Source organism: Rhea pennata, chromosome 9 (genome assembly GCF_028389875.1).
Source record: "Rhea pennata isolate bPtePen1 chromosome 9, bPtePen1.pri, whole genome shotgun sequence".
Lineage (NCBI taxonomy): Eukaryota > Metazoa > Chordata > Aves > Rheiformes > Rheidae > Rhea > Rhea pennata.
This window is the reverse complement of record NC_084671.1, coordinates 7,933,407-7,952,089: the sequence shown is the minus strand read 5'-3', so window position 1 is coordinate 7,952,089 and position 18,683 is coordinate 7,933,407.

Below are 18,683 nucleotides of genomic sequence, written 5' to 3'. Positions count from 1 at the left end.
AAACTCCCGGTTATTGAACTTGTCTCTATGGCAAAAATCTAAAATATGACTACTTTGGTGCTGTTATTTTCCCAAGGCATTCACAAATTGTGTGTCCAGCTTTCCTAGGTTATTAACAACTACTTTTGTGAAAGCTCTAAATGGAAAAGTGAAGTTAAAGAACAACTAGACTATCTTTTCCAGATATTATGAAGAATAATTTTATTATAGTGTCAGTCTAGCAAATAGGCAACTTTCATTGAATAGCTAGTAATTAAATTGTCAAATAATTATATGTTGGGCTTAACTAGTAACTTAGTTGCATAATAACTAACGAATCTTCACATTTATCTAAAAGAGTAAATCATATTCTTCATCTTCTAGCTTCTAAGCATTAGACATTTGGATATTTTCCAGGTGCCATACTATGTTCAAAATATAGTTCTATTACAAAAGGAGGAAATGAATTTTGGAAATATAAGATCTCCCAGATTGTCTTCTGATCAACATAATATTTAAATGCAACACTTGTTATAATGAAACTCGTTATTATACCACACACAAAAGAAAATGGGGAGAAGGATAGATTAGCCACTGCCAAAGTAAAAGGTTAATTCTTGCCTCGCTAAACGCGACAGCAGGTTTGCCACAGCGGGCTGAAGGACAGAGACATTTTACTGACACTCTAGTTCCTTTACAAATACTAACAGTTGGATTAACTTCAAAGTTGGCTTTTTAAAGTCTTAAATACATGTTTATGCAAAATAGCTGCCATCTCCTACACTAGGGGGAAGGTACTGCAAATGTTTGTCCGTCTGTCAAAGAAATAGCGAAAGCTCTTCCAGTTGCCCCAGCAACACAGACACTTTCCAGCAGTCATTGCAGCTTTCACGTCTCAAAGCTGTTATAGCTCCATGAGTTGAGGCTCCAGCAAATTGATCAAAATGTGTATAGTGCCTCATTTAAAATAGAAAGAAAACAAAAAAAGAAAGAAAGACTAGATCTGTTGACTATTTTGCTTTCACAGCAAGTTATTCACCTCATTTTCTACATTATCTGGCTTCTGAAATACAGGCATGCTGCTGCTTCTGTGATATTTACAGCACCCGGTAAAACTGATTTCTCTGTGATCAAAACCCTTCATTTTTGACTTTCTTGTTTATATTTAGGCACAGTACTCTTCCTTGATTAGGCTGCATAATATAAGCGCATATAATTATGGTGACTTCTTGTTATATTCTTTATACTCCTGACATACAGAAAATAAATCTAAAGAGCATAATTGTTTCATGGCCTGCTTTTAACAATAGCAAATAGCCTCAGTCTTACTCTCAGATAGTATTTTGTGAGCTCTTTATTTTTCTCTCAAAAAGACTTTGTAAAGGTTAACTAGAAAAAGATTAATTAGAAAATACGTTAATTGGAAGAACACCTTTAGACTCCTTGAACATAAGCCACAATTCGGTAAGAAATAATTATTGTTATCATTGTCCAGTGACCTTCTTGATGAAGAAATGAAAGTCTTAGAGTCTGAGTATATGCTGATTTTAACATGGTTTATTTGCACATATATGTATCAGCCTAAGGCAACATGTAACTAAGTGGCTTATAGAGCAGCTCCTTCTTTAAAATCCTCACTCTAGTGAAGGGGTCTCCATGACAGAGAGAAATTTTGCCTTGAGAACTATTTCCAGTCATGAAGCCTGACCAAGAACAAAGTTTCAAGCTTTTCAAGCCCACTTACGCTCAGAATTTTGCATGATAAAATTTAATTAAAATATATTTTTCCAAGGTTGAATATTTGATCACTTGATCAGAGAAAAAAAAAAAACTAGATTTTGTAAAAAAAGCGTTCATTTCTTGAAGTATAGCATAGGTATTTTCAGCAGCTACAAAACAGGGGTGCGATCAGTAATTACCTTAGGAGGCAGCTGGGAGGACTGCCCAATGACTGCATGCAAAGGGCTGGTAATGAATTGAAAGGAGATCAAAGCCTGTTCTTGTTTGAGATACATCACCACTCCCACATGAAAGCACGAGTTGCAGAGTTGCATTGCGGTTATTCTTACTTTGTCTCTCCGGATTGCAGCTGATAGAGGTGTAATTAAGGTACTCAGACTACCATCATGTCTTCATTCTGCTGCCAGGATTTACTTTTAAATGGCGTTTTTGGAATTATTCCAGATACACTGTAACACACATCAGAATCAGAAACTAAATATTTATTGAACTGCATGGTTTAAATCCTACTTTATGTCCACAGACTTGATGAAACATTACATATCTGCTAAAAAAACCCTAGTTGTTTATGGTGTCTTAAATGCTATATATACAGCAGAGTATGATGTTATTTGAAAAAAAAATGAAGTTTAGGCTTCTAAAATATCAAAATATTTATATCTAGCATATTTATATACATTTGAATTTCTTCTCTCTTCCTTCTTTGAAATTATGTTTTATATTTGCAGTTGGAATCATTATGCTAAATTCTCTTTGGCAGAAGAACACATATCTTTTTACAAGTCAGTTGGCTGCATCATACTGTATACTGTGTTTGGAAAGTCACAGCTATGAGAACTGGGACATCACGGAAAAACGCAGCGCGCAGCAGACATTTAAAGTTCTAAAGCGGTCACTGGGGAAAGACAGCGGAGAACCCTTGTCAAACAAAGTGCATATGCAGAAATAATAATTTGTCAGGGAGCCCTGGAAACCTCAAGAATGATGTCTACAGACAATGTGCTTGAAAATCCTTATAAACCAGTCTGCAGCAGGGTCGCTTGTGAAGAGCGGTCTCCCCTTGGCACCTTGTGATGGTACTTCAGCCCTTTGTACCACCGAGCTCCCCACGAGCGCTCCAGCGCGTTTCCAAAGCACGCAGCTCCCTCGGGAGAATCCTGCACCGACGCTGGACAGCAGTAATCAATATTCTCACTGCATTTCACAATGGATGGAAATCGCACCAAGTAACACCTCAAAGGAGATACAGCGGAGTTACTAGGGCTTGGAAACCTGAAACAGGAGACAGAGCAAGAACTGAGTAAGGGTAGATTCATCTCATTTAACTTCAGCTATTTACAAGATGTAGGTGCCTCCATCTGAATTTCGGGTTCCCACTGTAGACAGTGGAAAGGCAGCTAATATTTTCAGGGGGCTCTAGGGTACCAGACCAAACGTAGATATCTACTTTAGGATGACCTGAAGTATAAACAGCATTATCTAGATTTTTTTCAGGTATGAAAAGAGCTTAAAGCAACCAGATCACTTGTATATGCCTATGTTATATTTCATATTTAGTCATCTAAATTCCACCCTAAAGGACAAACACCTCAAGTATAGATTAGAATGTTTAACAGACATCCACATGTAGGAAACTACTATTTTAGTGTAACTTCATGCTTCAGCCAACTTCTTTAGAGGCCAGGAATGGCCTCCAAAGAAACAGTATCTTTAACTGCCCCGACAGAGCCTGTAACAGCTTTTTCTGGAAACCAGGGTAAGGACACTGGACTAGCTGTTCGGATATAGTCCCTTTTTGCCTATTCTGTGCAATGTCTGTGCAATCGCGCAGAACATTCTAATACAGAAAGTTTGTTTCTTCAGTGGAAGAGACCCTGAAAATAGAAACATTCACATGGACAATTCATTTTTAGAACAGTTAATCATAATTGATCCTTACACAACAAATATTAAATGAGATTTATTATTAATAAGGAATAATAAGAATGAATTATAATGGTTTGTTTATTAGGCTATCAATAATTAACAGGGATTTGCCATTTATTGTAAGTACTGTTGCTGTTTCGTTTGCCGGATTTGGATGGCACAATTTATATGGTAATTTTATATGAAATAGCACCAATTACAGCACAGCTGTTACAATAGAGTAGAAGCAGATGACGACTTTATCAGTTTTGTTAACTTTTTCATTTTCATTGTTAGTACAGTCTGCAATGTAAATATGATGTAGTGAAAGAAATAAAGAAGTTTTGTGCAAGTCTGATAACACGATCTTCCCCAGGTGCTCACACAGCAGGCACGAATATGATGGGCCAGAAGTAAAGGTAGGAGGGTCAGCGTTAGGATGGAGCAGAAAGAAAGGCATCAGGGTTTAGTAACTCTAAAAGTGCCACTGAAAGGAAGGAGAGGCACAAAACAGCATCCCCAGGGAGAACAACACCAGCCACGACGACAAGGGGGACTGCGTGGGAACGGAGTGGGATAGCTTCACGAGGAGCCCTGCACATGATCAAATCATTTAGGAAACACTTGGGCTGGATTTAACACTGACATCTGGACATAGGTGGGCACACAGTCATGCGCCTCCCAAAGTACAAGATCCAGAGTGCACTGTCAGTGTGGGGCAGTGGTAGAGGCAATCTTTCCAACCTGCTGATTCAGGGCCTTTTTGAGTTTATGTCATCAATATAAATATAAAATGTGTCATATGTACATCTCTTTTACACTGGATTATCTACAGATGGCAAGATATACATATTGTAGTTACCTTTAAGATCTCTGAGTCTGTAGTGGCTCATTTTCGTGATCATTGCTTCAACCCAAAACCTAGTTGAGAATTTAAGTTTAAAAATACAATACCTAATTCATTAGTACCTGTGTTGGCTGCAGACACTATTCCCGTGAATGGCAGTAGACAGACAAGAGAAACAGCTGCAAATGCAGCATTAGAAACTGAGAAAGTGCATGTTTTACTCATTCTTCCCGTCTGTGTCTCTTACTTATAGAACCAGATCATGACCTCCCAGTCTCCACTCAGCAGCGCTATTTAGGGAGATCAGTACTCAAAGCAGTAGGATATAACTCAAAAACGTGAGTGTTGATGGCACTCCATTCCTCCAATGTCTGAGGTTTCTAATAGCAAAGAAATTGGCAAAGGCAGGAATTCTAGCTTTATAAGAAGAATCCAAAGATATGGAATATTATAGCATTTTATGCCCAAAACTTCAGCAATCTTTGAGCGGAAAGCAAGTAACACAAGAAACTGCGCTTTCAACCCTCTCAGTTTGCTTTGGTGGGTCAACATCATAATTCTCTTTGATACCCAGGATATTACAAAGCTTCAGGTCTTAAACCTGGCTTTGTTTACAGGTACACCTGCACATATATAGACCTATATCTGTATAAGTTCAGGCCTCACATTTGTTTCAATGCATTACTGGTATAAGCAAGCCAAAAAAGGGATAGATGTGTGCTGCATACTGCCTCTGGTTTACAGCCGCCTTTTGCTAAGAGAGTGCAGTTTCTCTGAAGGATTTCACCAGCTGAAGAGCAAGGTCTCCCAGACTCCAGGTAAAGCTAGCCAGAAAAGCAAACAAGACAGTTTTGACAGAAAGAAATCTCAGCATAGGCACCTTCAGTTAAAGTACAGCTTCTGTTAAGACCTAAGTCTACGTTTTCAGCAATAGGCTACAGTATAGGACTACTACTCTGAAAAAAGAGTTTTGCTTGTAATAACGAAGATCTTGCATTTCAACCTTAGTAATGAGAAAACAAAATATTGTTGAATTAACACACACAGGAGTTACACTAACAGACGCAAAAATCGTACAAAAAGCCTGAAACATTTGGTTTAAAATAAGACTTAGAAATACTTAAACCTTCCAAAAAATAGAAAATTTACTATATATCAGTAGTATGTTTGAATCTTAACATTAAAGACAGCAAGTAATATCAAAAGTTTTCCCAGTATGCACTGCAAATATAATAATTTACAAATTAAATTGAAGATATATGATTAAGATAAGCAAGTAGAATATATATAATCTAATTTTAAAAGAGTTTAACTGCTGTATTTATTACTTAAAGAGACTTGCCACAAATCTATCCACAGCATTTACCAGAGACTTGCTAGTTTTAGTAAACAAAGCATATCTTTTAAAATACTTAAAACAATTTTACAACGTTGTTAATAATCTGAAACTTGATATCAATTACCGGTGTTTTCAGGACTGGCTTAGATGAACCTGCACTGCACACAGATGGCAAGTCATTTACATGAGAAAAATGAGAACTGGCCCATCTATGGATCCCTAGAGGGTGCCATGACCCATTAGCAGAGGAAAGACGACCTTTTCCAAATAATAATTGAGAACTATTACTAAGATAATTATAAAACCAATTGACTGCCAGAAGGCCTATGCCTCGGATCTGCAATTTATATAGCAAGTGCTCTTGATCTCCACAGAAAAAAAAAATACATTTAGGGTTCACAAACACCATAACCTCAGCATCTGCCTGCCATCTAAAGATAATGATCTGATATTAATTAATTTGAACAGTGCCATCATTGCAGAGGTAGGTTGCATCACAAATCAGACAGTTAATATAAACTTGAAGTTACCATGTTTTTTCCAGCCTGTATTAACAGGTAGAATAATATAAGGTAAGACAAGTCTTCTGCAGCTCACAGCATGGAACTACAACTAATTTCATTCTCTTTAGGAAAGAACACAGTTACAACTCCTGCTAGCTGTTGTACTGATAAACATGATGAAACTTCTTCTTAAGACTATGTTGCAAAGTGCTCCTATCACTGAATTTTCTAACACGTGCAGCTTCAGCAGGTGGGAGGAGAAAACTTAAAACAAGATGCACAAGCTAGGATTCAAACTCATGAAAAATGAAAAAAAAAAGTTAACTGCACTTTCACAGACACTGTCTACCAACAGAATTCAGGCTCTCCACAGGATAAGCCAGCTGGGACCTGAAGACACCGTGACTTTTATATCAAACCTCAGGCAACCCAGCAAGCCGGCAGGTCAAACCAACAGGATGGACTTGAAGGGTTAGATCAGGTAGGATTGACGGGCTGGTCCATTACAGGTCTGTCATCCAAGAGAAAGTTTTGAGGGAGAATTAAAAGGATGCTGGCCTTTCTCTAAGAAACCCATTGTACCTGGATGCAACAGAATAAGCAACAAGAGCATAGAGGTAAAGGGCTGACAGGAATATTGATCATGATAAAGTATTTATGGATAGACAGAAGCTGAGAAAAGCCAAAAGCCAGCAATCTGCCTGTGTTCAAATTTGGAGTCATAACAGCTTAGGTGGGAATGTTTTATTCTAGTACGCTTGATTTGTTTGCAATGACAATGGCATAAGAGACTACATATTTTTTTTAAAAAAAATCTGTAACACACCTCTAGTGAACAGTCTACAGGCACAAAATCATTATACTTTTTTTCCTATCTTGGTATAAATAAAATCTGAAAAATTAGGAGCACAGTGAAAAGCAAGTACCACGTGTTTATATGTTCTGGGAGAAAAGACCTCAGTGGTGATCAGAAATAGAAATAAGAACAATATAAAATGAAAAAAAGTGAATCAAAACAAGAAATGCTTGAAAGAGGAAACACTTTTGCAATACCAAAAATTGGAATCACTTGCAAACTAGTAGTAAGGGCTGAGGAAGACATAGGAAGGCGTACCAAAAAAACCCTGGAAAACTGGAGGTTTAGGCAAAAAAGGTGGAAAGGTGTTTTTTGTGTGTTTGTATCAGTCATGCAACACTAACTAGTCAGACAATCCTCATAGGAAAAAAAAAAAAAAAAAACATTAAGTTCCTCGACATGAGAATTTGGACTTGGTTAGCATTGATTAGCTTAATGCCACCCCACCAATAATCATGAATGCTCTCGTTGTCCAATATATCCAATACAATCTAAATGCAATTTCTTAGTCTCTCACACGGAACATGGAAACTGGAGACCAAAATCTGCACACTGTCCTTGGAATCCAGCAAATACTTAACTTCTGCAGTGGAGCTAGTGAACCTGTCACTAGTAGCTCCTTCTACACAGTGCTTTGTGGGGAAATCTATCCTTGGAGATTCATGCTAAAGACAGTAAAACAGCCATTGCTTGTTCACTATAGCTTTGTGCTGTAAATAAGTCCTAGGACTTAAAATAATAATAATAAAAATCTGTCAATAATCACTATAATACAACATGTTCACAATTGGCCATTTCTCAATAGATTTAGGCTGTACAATGCCATTTATAAAGCTTTTGAATACTGTAATTGTAGTAATGCTCAACAAAACTGGACACTTTACCTTTGACTGGGCTGCTAGTGCTAGTCAGGAATTGGAAATTGCACGTTCAGATGGATTTAGAGACATACAGCATGCGACAGTTCAGCAAGTGGTGAGGATCATTGTTTTGGGTTGCTAAAGGTTAGCGATGAAAGCTGCAGTGAGCGTAAGTTTTTCTCTGAGCACTGAAAGACAGACAATTAGGCATAGGAAACAAACATGTTCCAATAATGTAATTTTCATATTTTTAAGGCCAGCAGAAAAGATTTGTTCATCAGCACTGACTTCTTGTTTCACAGAGCCTTTACATTGCATCCAACTACCTCTGCCATTGAGCTCCATAACTTGTCTTCGGCCAAAAAATAACTTTCAGAAAGTAGCTCAAAGCCTCAAGAGATGTCTACCATTTTCTACTTCAGCATTGCCTACCCCAAAGTTTAATTACCATCGCTGTGAAGCAGAAACAAAAGAGAACAGCATGTGCGTTTTCTTTTCTAATTGGAAATCGCCTTGCTTTAGCTCCCAGCTACCTGGTCTCCTGTTTCTCCCATAGACTAAAGAATCCTGTAGTATTTCACATTTTCTTCTCAGAAGGGTGTTTTTATGGGCTTAACTTTCTCAACAAGGACAATAAAAAAAGCACTGGAATGCATTTTCTTTGCCCTCTAGAACATTCCTGTAGTTCTATTTCATACTTTTTTTCCCCTGATGTATGGAGAGCAGAAAGTCCCAATATTCTACTACACATCTATATTTACATTACTCAGTTACTTTCAGAGACTTTAAAATCATCATACTGCTTTAAAATCCTATTTCTTTCCAGATTCTTAATGAAATCTTTGCCATTACAAAATGTAGGTTTATCTTTTGCCATTGAAAACATTGAGAAAAAGAACCAAGGCATTGAACTCAAGGAAGTGCACTAGAGGAAGCAAAAAGAGTAGGTCAGATGGAGCCCCATAGAGTGCAAATGACTGCTTACAGCAGAGTAAGCTGTATAAGCAGCCCACGCATTACAATTTTTTTTCCATAGCACTGAAACAAAGCAGTCATTTCTTATCCAAAGAGCACATATGGATTTCCAACAATTTTTGGAAGGATCTGGGAAGTGAGGAAAGAAGATGTAGCTCGATTTATCTTAATACAGTGATGGTAGAATTTTGCACCAGGTATTTTTCAAATATCCTAAACACTGAATGACTGACTGAAAAAAAATGTTTTGCACTCCAACAGCCTACTGCAGTGTCTGAAGGTGACCACCGTACTGATAGACATTTACTGTTACTGATTAAAACCATGAAGAGTCCAGCTTCTGCTACTGGTGGTTAAAATAGTTTATATATAAAAGTTACTGGGGGAAAAAAATAGGAAATTCACAGAAGTGGAACAGGCTCAAAAGCTTATGAGATCAAGACTTAGTTTTAATGGAACATAGCCAATTAAATAAATATCACAAACATGAAAAACAATGCTGTGTACAAATCTTATTAGTTATGAATATGCTTATGTGTTTGTTAAGATGACCTTGGTTGGTATGACACAGACTGGGCACCAGATGGACAGCAGCCTGAGGGAAACTTTTCCTTCTCTGCTAGAGTACTGATATTCAAATTAATTTTTCTACTTTCATTCTCTTGTTCTGCTTCTTACAAATTTATCCTAGCATAATTTTTCCTTTACTCTTCATGGCCACCTTCTTCCCTGATCATCCTTATGCTTATTAGGTTCTATACTGGTCTTTATCTATGTAATAATCTGCGTTCCCGTGATTTCTGTGGATTTATTATTCTCACAGGAGTCAGCTTCAGTTCTGCAACTTTCATGCTTCAGTTATTAGAAATCTTCAATATCTATGCTTATTCTTTATGGATTATCAGTCAGTCTCAGTCTGGATTTAAAGCTAATCAAAAAGTGTGATGTGTGAGAAGTAAATTTGGAATTTGTAACACATTTTTAAAAGATCCTTAGCCTATTTTTCTAATCTATAAGTGTTATAGTAGTTGAGTACAGCTGCCACTCAAAGACTTAAATGATTGTTTTTATTGCTAGCATGGCCAGGAATATAATGGTTTAGATGAAAACCAACAGAGCCCAATCTGTCATCTCCCCAAATCTGACTCAGTTAAAAAATGTAAAAAACAGGGAACACTTTAGGCTGTATTAAGAATACAACCAAAATTCAAACAATATTTCTTCACAGTCACAATCTGCTGCTGTGAAACGCTTGCTTTATTTGATGAAAATCAAGTTCTGCACATCTGAATACGTAGCATCCACATGAGTGTAGCCTGAGTATCTATTAATAAGCTAAGAACAACTGGGAGAAACTGAAGAGGCGGAAAGAAACATTTTAGCAACTGCAGTGATACTGTATGAAATATACCCGTTCATTTGAGATAATAAAATCATTTTCGAAAAAGTGTACATGAGAAAGATAGTTAAAAAAGGCAGACTCTCAGGCAATGTCTGGTAATGTGCACATTTAGTTCCTTCATTTGTTAAAGTACTCAGTTAAAAAATGTATAATCAACCTTGCCAGCCCTAGGGCAACTGCCTTACTACTCCTCAGGGTGCTCTGGAAACCTGTTTCCATAAGAAAAACCCCCAAACTGTCTAAATACTACTAAGGCTTTGTTGTAGAGATTCAGTCAATAAAATCTGAACTAAATAGTTAATCTGTACTAACTATTTAGAAAAAAAATATGTAAAACATCAATAAAAGGTATCTCTAAGCTGCTATGTTTTACTTTGTCTCTACTCCTCCACAGAGTATTCAAGCACCAAGATGAGCTCTTGTTCTTGCTCACAGTAGAGCTCTTTTACAGTCACTTTTTTAAGGGATAAAGCACGCTAACAACACGGTGATGGACCTACCAAGGCCGAGGAACATGGACTCATCGGTTGGATGGCCATTGCTCCAAACTGCACTAAGAAACCGCAGGCAATTATTGTTTGACTTTATGCCAGGGCCCAGGCCAATATAACCTCATATCACTGCACCCCTCCTGGTGTTGTAGCAGCCCAAGGAGTCACCCCCATGGGGCCTACAACAGCATACAGCTCAACAGGTTCCTTCCCACAGCTTTCCCTTCCTGACCTTCACTGTCACTGAACGTCTCCTGAGGGAGGAGAACCGTTAATTTAAAAGACCGCAGCCAGTCTTTGTTCATTTTATGGCAAAAAAGAGACATCTCAGATATACATGCAATATCTCCAATGACTATAGAAAGAGAGAGTTGAATGTTTTTATTTACATTTCTAATTGCATGTATTGGATCATAATGCATTTTTCCATCTCTGCTGGGTTTCTTTAGGAACATAGTTGGAAATTAGCTAATATTGACTGATTTTTTCAGTAACACCTCATTTCACAGTTTCTGAGCATGAAATCAAGCCATTATAGAGAAGATCTGATGATTAAAAAAAAAACACTTAAAACAGGCTTCTGTCTTTGATAAGCAACTGTTGAAATTAATTAAACAAAACCACCCAAGTTTTAAGAGAACAAGTGTGCAGCCTCTGACATGTTGTTTTATTGCGCACAACCAGATTTCAGAGACACAGGTTGGCTCTGCTCTGCTGCTAGGATGCAGCTTTCAGTCTTTAGTACCAACACGTGGTACTAAGCGCTAGGACATTGTTATGATGGGATTTAGCATGAAAGCAAGCTCTCAGGTACTTCTGGTTGCTGTGAAACCACTGACATTTACTACTGGAAAGTAATTTGTCCTTAGTATACTACTAAATTAGAAAGTAAGTAAATGATACGTCTGCAAGACTGAGGACACTAATTACTTTCAAAAGGAAGATAGCACAGCCTGAGCAGACAACTTTATGTTAGCTGAGACTGGAAAAAACTTAGTGTTGCATCTGCTATAGTCCAAGAGCAACAATGACAATAAGATGGTCAGTCTAGGATGAGAACTCTAAGTACAATAAAGCTGCCTACTACCTACTTTGCAACCATGGCAGATGAGAATCTGGTCTATAAATTTGATTAAGCACTGGCCTGTAAGTTGTATAGTACCAAAGCACAGACTTCAACAAATTTCCAAGCACCCAGCTGGGGAGATTGCCGAGTTTCTTGGAACATCTCGGGTCCACTACTGCACACTAAACAAACTGAGGTTACCCTCCAGCATCCCACTCCTATGACCTACCCACCATGCCTACCTTGAAGTACATAAGTAGCAGCAGTATCAACCAGTCGCAAAAGCAGGCCACAAAGAAATGGATCTGGGAAGTCACTGTAGGGGAGGCAGTTACCTTCTTTATCTGCAAGTCGTTTCTCCATCCAAGCTTCCCTACACATACGGGTGGAAGAAAGAGGAAAATACAGAAGAGTAGAAGTAAGGAATGCGGAATTATGGGATTACAGCTATGGAATACCAGCAGCAAGGGCACATGTGCTCTGCTGAAAGATTTAATCACTGCCAGGAAAGGAGGTAAACGGTAACAGGCAAATGAGGGCAGGAAGTTCAGCAGAGCTTTCAGGTTCAGGTAGGAACGCCGCTGGCGGCTGAGGTAAGGATGATTTGTTCCAAGTTCATCCTACTGTAAATGTTATCAGCACAGATAAGGGTCCTGTTTTGCTTGCATGTAACTTCTATAACACGCTGATAACTTTCACGACAACTAGCAGTTCAGGTCACAGACCTGAACATAAGGATGATCCTTGACCCAAATTCGTTATTGGTGTTTGTGCCTCAGAACAAAATCAAGCAACAGAAACGATTGGGATAAACAATTAGCTATTAACATTTCCTTTGAGCAATGAGACAGAGGGTGTAGTTGGACATTAAGAATTGCACAGTGAATATTATTGGGTCATAAATGTAACAGGATAGTGCGAGTCTAAAGGCTTTCTTGTTTCTATATGAATAATAATACAGTATATTCTTCTGTATTTCTTCCCTTTGTTCATTGAATTTGGTGTGTATTCTTTTACATGAATAATGCAATACAGTAAAATTGATGGCACAGTTCTTTTGTTAAAGCAGTTATGAAACGAGAAAACAAAATCTACAAGGAAAAGTTATGAAAAAACAACATTTCTCTAATAATAAAAAGATGAAGTTGCCTGGCCGTTTACATTTGCCTCCTGTGTCATGAATATTAGATCAGATTTTTTTCTTATTAATCCACTGATAGTTCCATAAGGCAACTCATTTTTGATAAGCTCTGTCAGGACTGCTGTAAATATAAAAAAGATTTATGAATTAATTTTCATACGTAAATGACAAAATCCTTTGGTACATTTGAAATATCTGCCTTGCAGTTAAAATAGAGATATATGTGTGCACAGGCATATGAATGAATTTAACATTCAGATCACACTTCTTTTAAAACATAGCTTAATGTCATCTGTCTTTTTTCTGTGGGAAAGAGCAATAAACTATGAAGTTAACTTGCAAGGGGGGCACATTTCAAAAGAAAAAAAATGACAATCAGTGATCTGGGAAGTGTGTTGGACTACAGGTGTAGTGGGTTTTTTTCCAAAGCTATTTTTGTTTTCAAGCATCCATGTGTTGCATACATGCCAGCGTGCTGTAAGAACACAGACATCCCCAGCTCATTACTATTATTTTTTGAATTATGGTCACAGCTACAAGTCCCAGTCATGAATCTATTAGGCTAAACATAGCACAAAAAGCATAAGCTCTAAAGAAAAAAAAACACTCTACATGCAAAGCCTACTTGGTTAATTCTCCATGACCCTGCATATCTGTGCAAAGCAGCAAATGCCACTAGGCTCCACGTTTCCCGGCAGCATTAAATCTCAGAGCTGGTTCAGCCGCGCCGTTTCGCTTCCCGCGCCGAGGAGACGGCGACTGCAGCGGGCTCGCCAGGACGGCGGCATCGCAGCCAGCGCGTGCCCGACGGGCAGCGAGCGGCCAGCAAACCCGCCTGCGTTCCCCTCGCTCCGCGGCAGCGCCCGAGCGCGGCGCGGCCGGGCCGACGTCCTCCCCCGCCGTGCTCAGCGTCTTTTAGGCATTTTACAGAGTTAGCAGCAGTCCTTCTATTTACAGGTGAAAAAGCAAGGTACAAAAACATGTGGTGACTTGTCCCAGGAGGATAAATGCCTTTTTAACTGGTCATTAGCTAATACAGGTTTGCAGAGCCCCTTGACATGAGTCCCCTAGGTTCTACAATTAAAAGAGGAAAATTAACCAGCTCATTACCGGACAGAAAATCAAGTAGTTGCAATACCTGTGAAGTTAGTTCTGGATTATGCTTCTTCCCATCCGTTTAACTGTGTATGACTTTGTTATGCGCTTGCTCTTCTCTTCGACGTGGTGCGTAAGCTCCGTAAGGCAGGGACTGCATCTTCTCAGCTGCAAAGTGTGGGATACCTTCTACAGATACTTAGTGATTAATTTATAAAAACAACAGAGTAAAATAAATAGTCAATATTCCACAACAAAAAATAAGTCAGACTGAACTTCATGATCTGCTGTGTTCTCCATGGCCTGAATAACTTCCAAAAGTAACAGGAAATAACTTTTCCATTATTTGTGATGTTACGTGTTCTGTCCTCACACTCCCTCCACAAAGGCAAATTTTGTGCCGTATTTTGTGTTGACAGTGTTTTAACCTAGTTTTTACCTATACCTAATCCTACGTTTAGTGCAGAGACATTGGATTGAAGGATAACATGATAGTGAAGTCTGTGATCCTCCTTCAGTCCTCAAAGGATTTTATTCCATAGTACCAAGTTGAGTTTCACAAGGCTCCTGCTTAGCAGCCTGCACTCATATGCTAGAAAGTCTAGTAATACCTGAGAGTGAAGTCAGTCAACTCGGTGTGCACTAATTTGAGGGTTAGGTTTACTGAAGTCCAGCAATACTCCCACTGGTGAAGACAAAGTAATAGAGACACTTAATAAAGGATTTTCTTAAATAAACAAATATGAAAAATAACTGAGGTAAAAATACACACATTCAAAAAAATTGAATTATATTTGTTAAAATTCCAGTACATCTCTCTCCTCCACGAGCTTGATATTCTATATTAACTTGACTATGTCCTGCTAATCTAAAATAAAAAGAATGTCATGTGTTTAAAAAATACACGCAGATAACTCTGCCTTGTTTGGATTACATTAATGTCTGTTAAGGATAGAAGGAAACGCGTCATGTGAAGACGGAGACATATTGACAATCCACCTCTGGGAGCATTAGAAATAAATGAATAAGGGAAAAGATAAGCACAGAGAAGGGAACTTGCATGTCCAAGTTCATGCAGCATATCAGAGAGCTGATTTGTCTTCCACTATTCTATGCAGTGAATTATACCTTATCTCTTACTAATAGCAATATAAACATGAATATCATTACAACTTCTCATTCTAGCCTTCTAGCCTTAGTGAGTCTTCCTGTCAGCTGTGGTTTCATATTTTTTTGATCTGAAATGTCTGCTTATTTTCTTTTAGAGGTAAAACACATCATAGATCTTGTTTATTTACCTTATTAATCATTTATTATGTTGTTATTATTTTCATGTTATCATCCTCAGTTGTTACTTTTCACATGAGTTTGGCTATATATTAACAATTCTACTATAAAATGGTCCAATCTCATTGATTCAAACCCTACCCAACAAAACTTACTTTCAAAGTTGGTTTTGAAAATTGGATAAGAAAAAGTTAGTTCAATTCAGGACATGCCGTAATGTAAAAGATAAAAAAAAATCAGAGAGCATATATTAGCTTAACTGCCAGGCCAAGATAGCGAGGCTTTTGAAAATTTAACATCTTAACAGACATTAATAGAGAAAATCACTTAAAAGAAGAGAGCAAATTATGAAATATACATTAATAGACCAGTGATTTTGTGTTATCAGAAAAACATTCTACCTTTTTATAAAGAAAAAGGTAGCTGAAAGAAAAATAAAAGCTATAATCAACAAAAGAAATACATTTAAATGAATCTTAATTTCTAATTTGCATAATACTGAAATATTTCTTTCAGCAGTCGACCAGACTTCTAACAGGGAGAAATGCAAAGTGACAGGAAAGAAAGGGAGAATTAAATGGTATTGGAGCAAATATTAAGAAATCAGCCACATTTTTTGATGCCACTGAAGCTACTTGGGCTATCTTCCAGTTTAGTCAACCTCAGAACATGGCCCACAACCAACCTCAGCAGAAAGCTGTGACAACATATTTCACATGAGATTAAATCCAATGCTGCAATATCCACAGGACATATTATCTGCAAGCAGCATCTGAGGGATGGAAGAGGAAAAAGCAAAGCCAAGGCTGTAAGGAGAGCTGAGCAGAGGGGGCACTTGCTATTTCTCACTTAAAGAAAGAAAGCATTTTCATTCCTTGTTTTAGTATAGTGCTAAGAAACATGCAGGAAAAGCACGTGGCTGCATTACAAAATGCATGCGTCCTATATTTGTTGTATTATTTCTGCCGGTGCAGAAGGAATGGAGAGAGCAGCACAGCCCTGCCTCGAGGGAGGCCGCGGGAGGGGCCGGGAGCGCGAGAACGCTCCCATTAGCCTATTACCGCGCAGGCCCCGAGGGCTTGTTCATCATGGTGCCTATCAAAGTGTCAGTCATTTCTATTACTTCTTCCTTCGGAAGATGCCTGTCTATCATTGTCATGCTTTGCTAGGAGGATTATCCATCATTTTGGGTGAAGCCAGATCACTCATTTTCATGGCTGCCTCTGTTAAAGAGTCAAAAAAGTGTTTTATTCAACAAAAGAAAAATGATGGAATTGCCCACTTAATCATTTTCTTTTATTACTTCATCCAAAAGGTTGGGAGGAGGCTCTGCAGTTTATTATAGCTGCAGTCACCAACTCCATTATATTTCAGGGTTTAGCAATACGTCGTGCTTTTCAGCAGCTTATAAAACTGGCCATAAACATTAACTCCAGGCAAGAGTTTGTCAGACCATACCATGGCTCTTGCTCAGCGTGATTGATTTAATATATTTTCAATTAAAAGTGATTCAAGAGCACTACCCGACTCAGGTGATTAGTACCGCGGTGCCACTTCCAGCTTCCCAAGTTCACACTTGAGCCAGGCTGGGACGACTAGAAATCCTGGAGGGTCCCTCTGAACCGCCGCCTTGCCCACGGGGAGCTGGTGCTGCCACGCTGAGGTCCTCTGCTACACAGACCTTTCTCCGCACCACAGCGGCATGGGCTGTTTCCGAGGCCAACAGTGTGGAGACACACTACCATTCCTCCACCCCAGTAACCAAACACTGCAACACCTGTGCAGAACTTCGAGTTCAAGTTGCTTCTCCGCAGCCTGGGATTTGAATTCCTAGAGGAGCGTTTTAAAGACAAGTCTCCAGGCTCTTCTGGGAAAAGGCAAGGTCAGTCTTCATTTCTTGCACTGCAATGGCTTCAGTTTGCTTAAGAACAGCTCACCAAAAGTAACTTCTGGCTCTCTCAGGCGAGGAAGGTTCACCCTGGACTGTACGTTTAGTGTCCTGTGCTCCCCCAAGTCGTGGGATAGGCACCGGGCACATTGCCCCAGGGAACGGGGGGATCCTGCCACTGAAGTGCGTGAGGAGGGATACTGTAGATTTTGGCAGGGATTTTACGAACGCCAGCTTTACCTAACTGGTAGACTCAAAATACCTTCTTACTCTAAAGTTACATCTTGTGAGTAGCTAGACTACCCACGACACGCTCTGCTTAACTGGCAAATTTGCAAAATTAAGGACTTAAACACATTAGAAGAGAACATGGTGCAGTCTGAAATTTCATAAGGAAATCATGAAAAGGGTTTCCTCCCGCCCCAACTTGTGCTTGGGGTTAGGAATAGAATTTTGCTTTGCTATACTAAAAATCCCATTTATTGAATCCCAAAGTACAATTAAAAAAAATTAGTGGCTTAAACTGGAAATAATATAATATGTTAATTCATGTATGTTTCAGTTTTGCAGAAAAGGATGTTTGTTCTGTTTTCTAAAAAAATAGTGATTTAATATGCCTGTGAAAAAAAATTAAAAGCTTTACCTCAGTTAATCACTAGTTTACTCATATACCTTATGGACAGTCTCATATTTTAGAGGATAGCGTTAAAAATAACATTTTTATTTTGATTTCGCTTTGAGTTTTTACGATCACTTGTCACTTCTAGTAAGACTTTTTTGTAAACAGCTTATGTTTGTGGCTCAGTTGTATAGTTTGGCTACCTCATGTTTTCAGCTTGATCCTAATTCTTCACCAATGTTAATGATAATGGCACATTTATCTGGAAAGATTCGAGGACATCACTGCAAGATTATGACCATACATAGCATCCCATGGATTGCAATAGAGCTATCTCCAAACTCAGATGGAAATCGGGAAAAGCTTCAGTTATACACAGCTTCATCTAGATGCCTGCTACATGAATAGTTTAGCGAAGCATAATTATGCTTACTCTTTTCATATGGCTTAGTATCTAAGAATTTGGTGACTGTAAGATTAAAAAGTAAGGAAAACAAAGTAATACAAAGTATAGGAAGGGAGTAAATTAAAGTTTCATTTCAGCTTTGCATCAAGTTAAAGTCTCGTATGAAATAAGCTTTCAAATGTTTGGAAATCTGCTCATCACTAGTTAACATGAAAATCTAAAGCAGAATAGTTCTGGAAATTCTTTTTGGATGTTACTGGAAGATTCAATATACCATACCTGCT